This window comes from Monopterus albus, unplaced genomic scaffold (genome assembly GCF_001952655.1).
Source record: "Monopterus albus unplaced genomic scaffold, M_albus_1.0 scaffold260.1, whole genome shotgun sequence".
NCBI classification, from domain to species: domain Eukaryota; kingdom Metazoa; phylum Chordata; class Actinopteri; order Synbranchiformes; family Synbranchidae; genus Monopterus; species Monopterus albus.
The window spans coordinates 64193-77895 of record NW_018128140.1 but is presented as its reverse complement, the minus strand read 5'-3'; positions in this window follow the sequence as shown (position 1 = coordinate 77895).

The following is a 13703-nucleotide window of genomic DNA, read 5'->3' as shown; positions in this document are numbered from 1 at the left end:
TGCTGGTACTGTTTCTAATCAATTTATTTAATATATTCCTTTCATGTTATTTTTATTATCCTCTACTACTTTAGAGTAATATTGTTTCGTACATACCCTCAATAACGCAGTTAATTTGTTCTTATATAACTTATATTTTTCTTCCGCCCTGTTGGATCTGTCCTTTATGAATTCTTTATATAACGCATTCTTCTTTTTACATGCATTCTGTAATCCCTTACTCATCCACGGTTTCCCACTGTAATTCCTCTTGTTTTTATACTGCTTACGAGGACAGTTCCTGTCATATACTTCCATGAATATATTTAAAAATTGCTCATATGCTTTGTCTAAGTCTTCCTCTTTGTAAACTGCTTCCCAGTTTTGCCCCATAAAATCCTCTTTTAGCCTCCTTACAGCAAGTTCGTTTATCACCCTCCTATAAAAAAGATTTGTTTTTGGCCTTTCTTTTCTATACTGGCAGTCATAAACAAAAAATACAGGTAAATGATCACTAATATCATTTATAAGTAATCCACTTGACATTTTGCTATCAATATCATTAGTAAATATATTATCTATTAGTGTTGCATGCTGGGTTGTTAATCTACTTGGTTTTGTAATTTTTGGGTATAAACTACATCTATATAATGTGTTAATAAACTCCTCAGTTCCTGTGTGCTTGTTAGGATTCAACAAGTCTATATTAAAGTCACTACATTCAGTTGTTATCCACACCAGTCTGATGGACAGGTAGCAGTGAGGTTATAGTCTTTATACAAATTTTTGAGTCAAATTACAGCATTTAGCATTTTGTGATAACAGTATTGGATTAGAGGTGGTGTGGAAATAATATCTACAGTATGCTGAGTGACACACTTTGTACAAGTGCAAAGAATGTAAGGAATACCCAGAAATAACAGTTTTTATTTTATTTTATTTTAGTTTACTTTTCATGTAATACTGAAGTAAGGTCATCCAGCCTCCATCAAAAACAAAAACAGCTCAGAAATCAGCGCGTAGCCATGTGAAAGGACACCTTAGAATGGTACATTTGAGAACATAATCAAGACATCTTATTACTATTACCAAAACATATTTTTGTTGCATACTCAATTCCATATGTAAAGATATAGACAAAACTAAGTGTGGTTTGTAGTCCAATCTTTGATTACAACTAGCAGCACATTATTACAGCAGTTTTACAATACACAGGTCCATAAATCAACGTACACACAACCCCAGTTTATAACTGGACTGATGCTGCATCGTGTGGGTGACTTGCTGAATTCTGATGCACCTATGTCAACTTTGTCAAACCTCATCAAGTCAGAACATACTGTAGGCTACATCCCAGGCCTATATAGCAAGTGTTCCAAGCACTAGTCATTACTTTTGCTGTGATCCTGTCATCTGCGTTTTTGTATTTTGACTGAAATGCCTTTGATTTGTTTTGGTTTTCTATAACAATATAGACATTGCTACTTCTCATCAGTTCAAATTTCCATGAAACCTGCAATAACTGACTTTTTTGGCCTCTCAGGGGCAGCAGAAACAAGCTGCAAACACAAAACAGCGTTGGCATATTATTGGCTTTAAGATGATATACCAATATTGCTAGTAAACAGTTACAGGACCAACAGATACAGACTGGCATTATCATTTGGAGTGATGTCCACCTGACCAATGTAAGTCCAATATTCACTCTCCTCATAACTCTGTTTTGGTCTTCATGAACTCTTGAGGGAAATACTTGCTTCTCCAGCTGCTAAATACTAATGGCATTTCTGTTTGTTGTTTAATCCTGAGCAATTGTGATAATATGCAGCAACTGGCTGGTGAAATTGTGGATGAGAGCGCTAAGAATGAACCGAAACAGTACCACTGAATAAAGGAAAACCAAAAAGAGTAAAGCTGACATTGTAAAGCTCCATAGAGCTGAGGGGAACTGCAGAGCAGGATAATCATTTTCTGTGGGTACATCAGTAGCATTTCCTTTAATAAAAGTCATGTTATTGTTGAAAGACAGCATGAATGTTAAGATATGTACAAAATATTGATAGCCACTCTATATGTTAGTCTTGAAAATGATGTTACCAACAAGTGAGCAATGACATCCACTTGCAAGATGGTGCCGACAGTGATGGCAGCCTTGGGTACTCGTGCTCTCTTGTGTTTGTTGTTTTTCTTTGTTTTCTCAGTCTTTTTGCAACCCATCCCGGATTACTTTTACCAGAGAAGAACTGTTAAATGCTTGTTAATACTGTTTATTTTGTAACAGTACACAGCCTTGCGTTGGTTTACTGTTTACTTGCCCCTTGCATGGAGATATGTACATGCACATTGAGCGCCGCTGTACCAGAGTAAAATTCCTCGTGTGTCCGACACACCTGGCCAGTAAAGCAGGTTCTGATTCTGATTCTGGTTTCTTTGGCTGCTGCTCTTTATGTGCTTGATTTTGCCAGTGCAGAACAAAATATGTTAGTGTTGGGAAATAAACTAAGCTTTGTGATTCATATTAAAAGAAGCACAAAACTATACATTTTACTTATTTATCTCAAGCCATATCTAAGGGCCCTGAATAGTACCTATTAAATACAGATGTAATATTATTTTTATTTTCTTAATCTTAGCATGAATCTTTGCAGTGGTGGCAGCACCACCATGCCAAACAGTGTACATGCCAAATACTACTACAAATACAGTGCACAATGTATCAGTCTAACCCTAAATTGTGTGTAGAGCATGTGTGTGTGTGTGTGTGTGTGTGTGTGTGTGTGTGTGTAACAGTAGTGAAGGTGATAAGCTGTCACTGAGCTAAGCCCTCCTTTTTTTTTTTTTTTACATTACCCATAAAGCATCTCTGTGCCACTTAGCTCAGCTCACCTCTCCTGTGGACAGAGGAGGGGTCAGAGAGAGTGAGAGAGCAACAAAGCAGCACAGTGAGACATCATTCCACAGCTGGTTAACAGATGGCTGGAGCTGACACACACTCACATAACCTTTCATCTACAATGGATAGCTGGCTATCAGGCTGCAGCTAAGAAAGCAGCTAACTACAAAGACTGCTTGGTTAGCAAAATTTCTGCGTACCACTGATTATGTTCATGTGGACATGAAGAAATATTGTAAACACTGGTGTTGATGTGGCCAGATTTGTTTCTGGCCATCTGACCTATATGGATACCATTTGTTGTATATACATCATCAGTACAATATAGCAACACTTTACACTGAGCTTTAAAGATCCAATGCCCTCCAGAGACATTTTAAGGCACAAGCTCCCCCGCAGTAATTCAGATTAAAAGCATATAAACCAGTTAAAACTAGCTCTGCCTTTACCAGCTGCAACATTAAACGTGATGTACACAACAAGGCATCAGTAATTATAATACAATAATATGATACAGGAATGTGAAATGTGCCATTCTGCATAATGAATACTTTTAGTATGTTTTGATACTAATACTTTTGTACTTTTACTTAAGTAACATTTTGAATGCAGAACTTTTACTTGTAGCAGAGTGTTTTTACACTTTTGTATTGCTACTTTTACTTAAGTAAAGGACCTGAGTATTTCTTCCACCATTGGTTGTGAATGTACCTTAAAGGGACCCCAAGGTAACTGATTACTGAGAGAAGTCCAGTAGTCTCTAGTGAGTGCAGCTGTGTTTGTTTGTCCCAACACCTCCTCTACTTTAGCTTTCTCGTCTTCATATGAACTATGTATCTTGGTTACAGTGGCGGCTCTTGAAGTCAATTCATATGTGTAGTCTTTGGATGTGATGTCGCTGCAGCTAAAGTGGAGATCTTAGTCGGCACGGTGGTTAGCGCTGTTGCCTCACAGTGAGCAGCTTCTGGGTTCGAGCCCTGGCCGACCTGGGGCCTTTCTGTGCGGTGTTTGCATGTTTTCCCTGTGCTTGTGTGGGTTCTCTCTGGCTTCCTCCTACAGTCCAAAGACATGCAGCATAGGTTGATTGGTGTCTCTAAATTGCGTGTGTGTGAGATATTGTTTGTCTGTGTGTTAGCTCTGCGATGGGCTGGCGACCTGTCCAGGGTGTACCTGGTTGGGATTGGCTCCAGCCCCCGTGACCCTGTTTGAAGCTAAGCGGTTTATAAAATGGATGGATGTTGAAAGTTTGTTGGTTGTCCAGGTGTCTCTGTTGCAAACTATCCAGTGTGGTCTGCCTTTGGGGAGGGCGAGGAGGGCTTTCTGCATCAGCTGGGTGCTCGGCCACCAAGTGGTATTTCAGACTTGATTATTCCGGTAGTAACTCAGTTCTCATTGACAGTAAATGCAAATAACTTTGGTCTTGTCCAGAGAACCATCTGGCAGGGCTTTGAAGCTGAACTTAACATTCAAAAGACCCTTTTCTTTTTATCAATTTCTGCTCATTTCGGTTGCTGCATTGCTTCCTTATTTCCCAAACTATAGAGCAGGCTGAGGGTCATACTCACAGAATGTGCGCGCCAAAAAAATGTGTGGCATTAACTCCTTATTATCACGTTGACCCCGCCCAGTGCTCCTGTGGAGAGAAAATACTGCCAAAGTGCCCTCAAAGATGTTTCCACAGTAGAGCAAAAGTGATAAAAAGACCTCTAAAGTGCCCCACAGTACACTAAATATTCTCTTTTTAAGTGCCCCTACAGACGTATAAACGTGATAAAGTGCCCTCTTAGCCCCTTTCATGCCAAAATCCAAAAGCTGGCAAACCGCTGCCTGTGTTCTTTTTACACACTAGAGCAGGCATGGGTTGTCAGTTTATGGTCAGTTGTTCAGTCAGAAAACCGCTGTGGTCCATTGGAAATATCTTACTGGTGGATGGATTACCATGGCAATTTGTGTAAATATGGTCATGGTTCATGGTCCCCAAAGGATGAATCCATTTGGTAACCCCTGGCTTTTTATTGTGCACCATCATGAGACTTTCATTGTGGATTTTTATGAAGTGTCTTTACAAGCTGTGAATGCATTACCATGGTGATCCTGTGGCTTTTAATCTTGCACTATCATCAGGTCAAATTTTTCCTATACTTTAGACCAGAAAATGGCAAAAGTAATTCCCATCGATGTCAGCAGTACTTTGGGTTTAGTGCTATTTAGCTAATCTTAGCATGCTGACACACTAAACTAAAATGGTAAACATGGTAAAGATTACACCGATCATTCATAACATTATGACCACTGGCAGGTGAAGTGAATAACACTGACTATCTGTTACAGTGGCACCTGTCAGTGTGTGGTACATTAGGCAGCAAGTGAACATTCAGTCCTCAAAGTTGATGTGTTTTAAGCAGGAAAAATGGGCAAGTGTAAGGATCTGAGTGACTTTGACAAGGGCCAAACTGTGATGGTGAGATGACTGGGTCAGAGCATCTCCCACACTGCAGGTTTTGGTGGGTGTTCTTGGTCTGCAGTGGTTAGTACCTACCAACAGTGTCTAAGGAAGGACAAATGGTGAACTGAAGACAGGGTCATGGATGCCCATGGCTCACAGATGATGAGGGGTTGACCTTCTGTAGATTAAACTTCCATTTGTACTTTTCAAGAGATTAAAATTTATTTGAATCCTTGTTAAAATGGTTGAAAATGAAAAATACTGTACATTGGTCTTTATGAAGAGAAAGAGTCAGGGGCTGTAGTGGTGATATCACACCTAGAGTGGTGAGGCTGTTGGATTTGTCTAAAAAAATTCTCTCTAACTTGTCCTAAACAGTAGTATGCAGGTGGTCATAATGTTATGGCTGATTGATGTATATCTGTTATCTGATGATGACCCATTGACCATTATACTACTACCATTGGCCAAATATTTTACTTTTAATCAGAAAGCACCAAAATAAGAAGATTATCATGAGGTTTACGTATAGTATGTGCATTATTATTATTATTATTAGTAGTAGTAGTAGTAGTAGTAGTAGTAATATTAAATTTCCATGAAATTTGCTGTGTGCCATTTTACCAGAATGTTTCATCTCCAAAGGTCAATGAGCTCTTTGCCACAACTCTGTATTTCTGTGATGGAAAAGAACAGTCTGGAGTTGATCTGCCAGAAAATCTTCTTCCAAGTGGGAATTAGAACTTATTTGGCTTATTCCATTCCCTCTGGCCTGGAGCCCTTGTGTTGCATCTACTCAAAGTGCAGTGCTTTTCTGCTGCAGTTTTAGTTTTGGATATATTTTTAATTTAGCATCATCTCTAAATGTGTAGCACATTTTTGTTAATATTCCTATTTTGCCATAGTGCCTTATGATTCTTCCATTGCGGTATGTTTTTATTGTGGTATTTGTTTTTGAATTTGGATTGTTTATGAAGTTGAGATATGTTTTTATAAGAACATCTCTAGAGAAGAAATAGTAGAAATGTGGGTATTTTTAAAAATAATATTTCATTAGATAGATCAGCTGCTATCTTTTTCTTTAATGTTTGTCTCAGCCACAACATTGATAAGAGGCCGTTATTTCATTCACATAATGCTCAGTGCTCACCTTGTTCAATTTCCTCCTTCCTTCCTCTCTGTTGTAAAACATAAGCTCACAGCTCTCTGCTGTCCTGACACTGCACCAGCAGCAGTAAATCTACCAGTGGACAGACACAGGGAGACAGAGAGAAAATGTGATCTAACATTGATCATGTCCTTTCTTCTGCACTAATAAATCATCATTGAGAGCATCTCTGCTTGGGCTGCATGGCTCTGCCAGCTGCTGCTGGCTGTTGCACAATATCTGACAAAAGATGAGACACGGAGGCGAAGACTTAGCAGAGAGCAGAGGTTCTGGACAACAGTGTAGCTAATAGCTGTCTAGCAGGGTCTGATATGAAACATAAAACAATACCACTGGTCTTGTCCAGTCTTTTGCAAATTTTGTGTTGTTTTATTCACACAGCGTTAGTTTTGTTAAATGTGTCATGAGAAAAACTGAGTGAAATGCTTTGAGGATACTGTTTATATTTTTAATACTATTGATACTGCAGAATCAGCTTAATTGGCCAGGTGTGTTAGACACACGAGGAATTTGACTCTGGTACAGCAGCTCTCAATATGTATGTACATATCCTTATGTACGGCAATAGCAAAGGGCAAGTAAACAATATAAGGCTGAGAGAACAGAAAGTAAAGAAGTAATGTGCAAACAAACAGGAATGTGCATTATGAAGTAAGATAAAAATAAAAATAAAATACTTGTAAATGGAGACCTGTACATATATATATGTATACACAGTCTAGATGCATTCGACAGATCTGTATGTACAATGTATATTTAAAGGTATTGCACTGAGGGTTATTGTCCAATCATAATGTCGTGGGTTAAGTGTTAATTAGAGTGACAGCTCAGGGGAAGAAACTGTCCTTGTATCTGGTTGTCTTGGCGCACAGTGACCTGTAACGCCGTCCAGAGGGGAGGAGTTCAAACAGATTGTGTCCAGGGTGTGAGGGGTCTGCAGAAATCGTCAATGCCATCCTTTTTAACCGTGAGGTGTACAGGTCCAGTTAAAATAAAACTTGGCAATCAAGCAAAAAAACGAATTCCTATGTCAGCCAGGTCGAATTTCAGACAATTATATTTCAGCTTACTAATCACCACCATTCACATGTATGTGTTGTCAGTACTACATGTTGCATGCATACATACATCACTGTCTCTCTCTCTCTTGGCTTTGCTGTTCCCTCTCTCTCTTACACTCTGCTTGCATCATGCCTCTCATGAGCCCATCTCAGTCATTCTTATCTGAACTTTGTATGATCAGAAATCTGTGTGGGTCTCTGGTAAATGTTTAATTTTTTATGAAATGTGAAATTATTTGAAAAAACCATGATCGCCATCAGAAAATTTATGTAGATAATCTCTAAATGAAGAGTGCATTTTTTTTCTGTAGGATGATATAGTATTGTCAAGGACAATTTATATTTTGGTAAACTTGGGAACCTTGTCCCAGCAGACACATACATACATAACTGACAATGACAAAGTACTTCCCGGGCTTTCTGTCACCTCATTTGGTGGTTTACCTGATTTATTTATTTATTTGAAAACTTTCAGCTTAATCCAAAAACGTAAGCTTGCAGGATCTATTGACAAATGTGATATATATAAAGTGATCTATCGATCTATCTATGAGAGAGAGAGAATTGTATCTGCTGGGGAAGCGCCATGTTGATATATACAGTATGCATGTCAGTAAAGCTGGACTAAGCAGCTTGACATTATTTGAGCCAACTAAGCCTTTTACTTGTGTTCAATGTGTTTCAAGGTCAATGTGTTTGATGAACAGGCAGAGAAAAAGAACAAAGGACAGTGCAGATTTCATTGTAAATATTAATAAATATAAACAGTGAACAAAAAGGGAGAGACTGCAAGAAGTGGGGAACAAGAAATAAATAGGATGAAATCTTGAGAAGATGGTGCTGGCAGTCAGTGTTCTGCACCAGAAAAATGAATGAACTTTGAGCCTGGAAGTAGTTAAGGTAAATTGTGATATTCCAACAGTTTAATCAAATCAAATCATAGGCAATATTTTCCATCTGTTATTTCCATCAGTGGCCTTCAGGTACAAAACACTGTGCAGCTCACACAGTGTTTGAGTGTTTGAGGACAACTCACTCACAAGCTGTTTCAGCAGTTATATTCAGAAAAGACTTAAAGTAGGTATTTTGATTATTTTTTAAAGGATGGTATTTTTGATTCACTGTTTTTATTGCAAAGTGGGCATATATTAAAACAAAGTGTTAGTGTTTCACACTGAATAGGATTGAATGAAACTGTTTTAATACATTTGAAAATCAAAAGAATTAATTTTCAGTTTTTCTTTGCATTCTTACTATTCATCAAATGAGGAATAAGGAAATTTGTTGATGTATATTAATACAGTATATAAGTTTTATTAATGAGCAGCTCAATAATTAACATACATAATTCCCTGCTACTACAACAAAAACTCTGAAAAGCTACCAAATGAAAACTATTGCAGCAGGGTTAGTATTAAGGATATTTTAACACTGCTACTAATCATGGTGACAGTATAATGTGTGAAATATAAAGTGCATTTATTAGGCAGCACATGCAGCTGGTGCTCTGCCCTGTAGAAGGCTGAGAGCAGGGCTACATACTGACGGAAACAGAAACAAGAGCAGCAGGTAGAAAGACGGAAAGCAGAAATGGTGTAAACTCTCCTGTGTTTGGACGAGGTGGTTTCTGTGGTTTTAATGGTTTTCGATAGCTTTAGCTTGGATTCAGCCTGCAGTGACAGAAAGAGCAGTTAAGAGGCCAAAGGTGTGCCAGTGAGAGATACCTTAGAACTCAACCAGGATTTTTTTTTTTAATAAAATAATGAGTTTGACTTACAAATACACAACAGGTCAGTTATACAAACACAAAGTGAGAATCAAACAGCTGTTTGCAGCAGCATTTCCTAAAAAGCATGTCATTCACACTGCAAGGGAGGTACCGTGACATCTTTATTTCTCTTTGAGTTTCTATGTTCTTGTCACTTTTCATGCATTTCACCCACTTTAAAGTGACATAATGAATTTGAACAGCAGCTAATGTGGCCACATTTGACAGTGCAGAGATGGTAGATGTTAAAACATGGAGTAACACAAGTACAGATAGCCATCAGGTCAATAGTACATCTTAATTTAACTGAAGGCGGTTAACAGGATAAGGATAATCACCTTTATTGGCCAAGCATGTTACACACACAAGGAATTTGTTTTCGGTACAGAACCGAGGCAGCCATCTGAGCCTCTGAGTTTTAAAAGGATGTCCATTATTGTAACCATGACGATAAAGGTCTGGCACACCAGCCATCATATGGTGCGGTTTCAGGAGATGTTCATATGGGTTGTCTCAGAGGGTAGGAACAAGTGGTCTATATGGAGGACTGAGGATGGAGGATCCTGAACACTGAACTTTTAAATCCACCATGTGGCATTATGTCACACACACACACACTCTCAACATGCTGTTGAGAGCCAGGAAGCTCTCAACAGCATGTGAAATGTGATATCAGTTAATTCTACTTTTTTCCTTTACTTTTCTTTACTCTCTCTGTAAATCCAATTTTCTCTTGTGTGTTTACAGTAATTGCATCAATATCCCTCCTCTCTATTTTTTCTCTCTCTGTTGTGTCATTGAATATGGGCTCATATCTTCTCTGTCTTAAGCCTTTGTTTTTCATTTGAGCTTTTATCTCTGCTTCATAAGGCTGTGCTTTTCATTTAGAAGTTCCATTTTACTGGATGACATCTGTGGCTGCTGGATGCAATATCCATTTACCAATATATAAGATTTAATGTTGCCCCAGGCACAGTTCCACAATGTTTTATACAACACATCTTAAAGTAAACTATTTTGCAAATGACATCAATATTTGCAAAGTATAATTTAGTAAAATATCTGAGGGCATGTGTAATTAAAAAATATTAGAAGTGGATGTAAGATGAAGCCCTTGTAAAAATAAATGGAGGAATTTACTGAAGTCATGGCAAAAAAATAATGGGAAACAATACTTCATCATTATAATACGTGAAATCATAAAAAAAAAAAATCAATCCACTTTTCCCTTTATTTCTCTTCAAGTTTGCTCCAGCTACTCATTAAAGTGAAATGTTTAAACCCAAGATTGTTTTGGTTGCATCAAATGGAAACAGACGTCCAGCTGTTTAGCCTAGGTGCCGCATGCAAAACTGTAAGTGTAATTTCTTTCTTTCTCTACTTTACAAAGACTCACATTACAACACTCCTTTTAAACCTTAGATTTTAATCACATTAGAAAAGAATATATTAAAGTTAACAAAAAATGTTATTTCAGTAATTAGATTTCACATGACGATATTTCAGTGATACTATATTATGTTTATAAGTTTTTATGTGCTTCATTATATCTTTTTTATATTGATCTTTTATTTTGTAGACTTGTTAAATGTAATTTACAGTGTAAAAGTATGCACTAGACACAGTAGAAAAATATTTTATCAGGCAAGGCATTAAAATAACTTCTTTACAGTCTTTGTATGTAATTATGTATTTATTATTATTATTAGCAACAGCAGCATTAATAGTAAGTAGATAAAGGATACTGTAAGTGTTGGTAGTAACCATAGTAACAGTAGCACCAGTAGAGTATATTAGCAGGAGCGCTGTGTAAACCAGCCTGCAGTGTGTGTGTTGCAGTGTCAGCAGCAGTGGCTGCTCATGCTGATGAAGTGCAGAGGCTCTGGGGTTCAGGAGGCCATCCATCATCTGCATCAGGCTTAAGTGAGCCTCTCTGGACTCGGACGCCACCAGACAATGACCCAGACCCAGAGGTCTGAGTTGGACTAAATAAATACCAGCCCCGTCATCTCATCGTCCTGAGAACTTGGCTCAACATCATCAGCAACAGCAGCAGAGAGAGAGCTCGTGGGTTACAAGTTGTTGGTTAATGATGTTCATTATTTTCCTCCCATCTCATCCCTAACTTTGACTGTGGTTTATATGAAGAGGTTGTCACTTAGTAATTCTGCATCCTGTGAATATGGCACCAGCAGCCACATTCCTTACATCTATGCAAACACATAATAATGAAGTTAATTAAAATGACCTTAAGGTAGTTAATTAAGTAATTGCTGGAACCCTCATATTGAAGTTCACAATGCCACAATTGGTAGTGCTTTTTTCCAAGTATTCAAGTTGTGTTCCCAGTGTACAGTATAGGTTCATCTTTTTGAGTAAGCAGCGAGTGGTGCTAAACTGCTAAACATGACATGGCTTAATTATTCAAGTGATTAAATCTTTTTATTATGGGATGCTTTCATTTCATGCCTCTAAATACTGGATTTTTTAAAACTGTTGGATAAAATACAGTGGTTTTGGACACTATGACCTTATCTGATAAATTCATGAAAACTATTGACTGAAAATGAAAACAATTATACTAGCTGCAGCCCTGCTTCTCAAGTTCCAAGGGACAGATTACTAAAAAGCCAGGATGAAAACTCAGCCCAAAATTTCAATGAAAAATTAAAAGAAAATATTTTTGGACTTGGTTTCAGTACTATTTCTGATCAGTCCAGTATGAAATACCTAAAGTGCATATCACCACCACTACTGAAACCAAACTGATACCACTGCTACTTTCAGCAAGTCAGCTGTTAACATTGCAGAAACATATACAAAATTCAAATGAAATATTTTTGAAACATTTACTTCTGTGGGAGAATGTGAGTCTGCACATGTGTACATGTGTGTATGGATAGATCATGCATCTGTACCCTCTGTGCTCTTTTCATTTGCAGTACATAAACCAAACACCACCCAGGGATAGGTCACCCCTCTGCACCACACACACACCCAGACACAGACACACTTATAGAGGTCAGGTGTCAAAGGTCATATTGTGTCTGGAGAGGATTTACTCTTTTACCTGTTTGATCTCAACCATGCACACTATTTTATACAAACACACACACACTTGTTTTCATTCCCCATAAGGGCTTTACGTTGACTTACATTCATTGCTTGGAGATTTACCCTACCCTTAACCATAACGCTACTTGCCTGGGGGTGTTCACATACACACACACTGAAGCAGAATTACAAGAAGCAGTGTGGCCTATTTAAAAAAAAATGTTTAAGTACAATGTATACTGAACCATAAGGCCATACTAGTACTAAATCACTGGCACTGTCCCATAAAAAATGACTCCACAGATCATTTGTGTTAGCATCTTATTGAGGCCCATAGTTACATTTTAATGTTAAATGTCCTCTAGCTGTATTATTAGCAATTATAGAAGTTGCATAGGAAGAATTCAGGCGGTATTATAAAGCCACAAAGTCTACATACATATGTAGGATGTCAGAATGGATGGATGGGTGGATTAAAAAACAGATGTGAACACAGGAACTTCTTTTTGTTTCCCATTTCAAAATGATGGCATATTGTTTTTTAACCATGACCACATTCATTTTATCACCAATAAACCACATTTTTTATTGTAACCATGACATTGAATACCCTCTTACCTTAATAAACTACTTCTTTTAACCCCAAACCCCAATCTTTAATTGAATATGTTAATTAATATAATTTTTTTTTTTACTGAAAATTAATATTCTTTTGACTTTTGAGTGAAAATGAACCAAATAAATTACTGAACTAACTTCAAGGTAACAAAAATATGTGGTGCATGACATCTTTGTAAGATGTGACTATATTTCTGTATAAGCTGCAGGTGGTTAAAACATGTTGGTTAAGATGAAGTCCACATTTAATAATTCAAATATTTAGAGCAATTTAGTATACAATACATTCAGCACATTTTATCAGTCAAAGTAGTAACCACAAAGAAAGCACAGTACAGGTCATAGATTTCCTTCATAAATTAAAGAAACCAATTAATTTATAATTACTTTGGTAGAAAACAAGACTTAAAAATAAATATCGATTATTACAACTACTTCCCTAGGCTATGATATAACCTCCTTAATTAAAAAAAACTTTTAAATAACTGTCATCATGTCACTTGTTATGGTTACATTTAGTGACCATTGTGATACTTCCCTTAGCTGCATCTACATGTTAGCTGCTGGCACTCATTGGTAAAAGCTACTAGCACAGAGTGATTATGCTGCATTCAGGTCTGACGGGCATCGCTGTTAGACTTTTTTTTTTTAAAGCAACAGCTGAAGTATTTCATGTATTTGAATGTTTGAGGTCATCAATGTCCTAATTAAAGTAA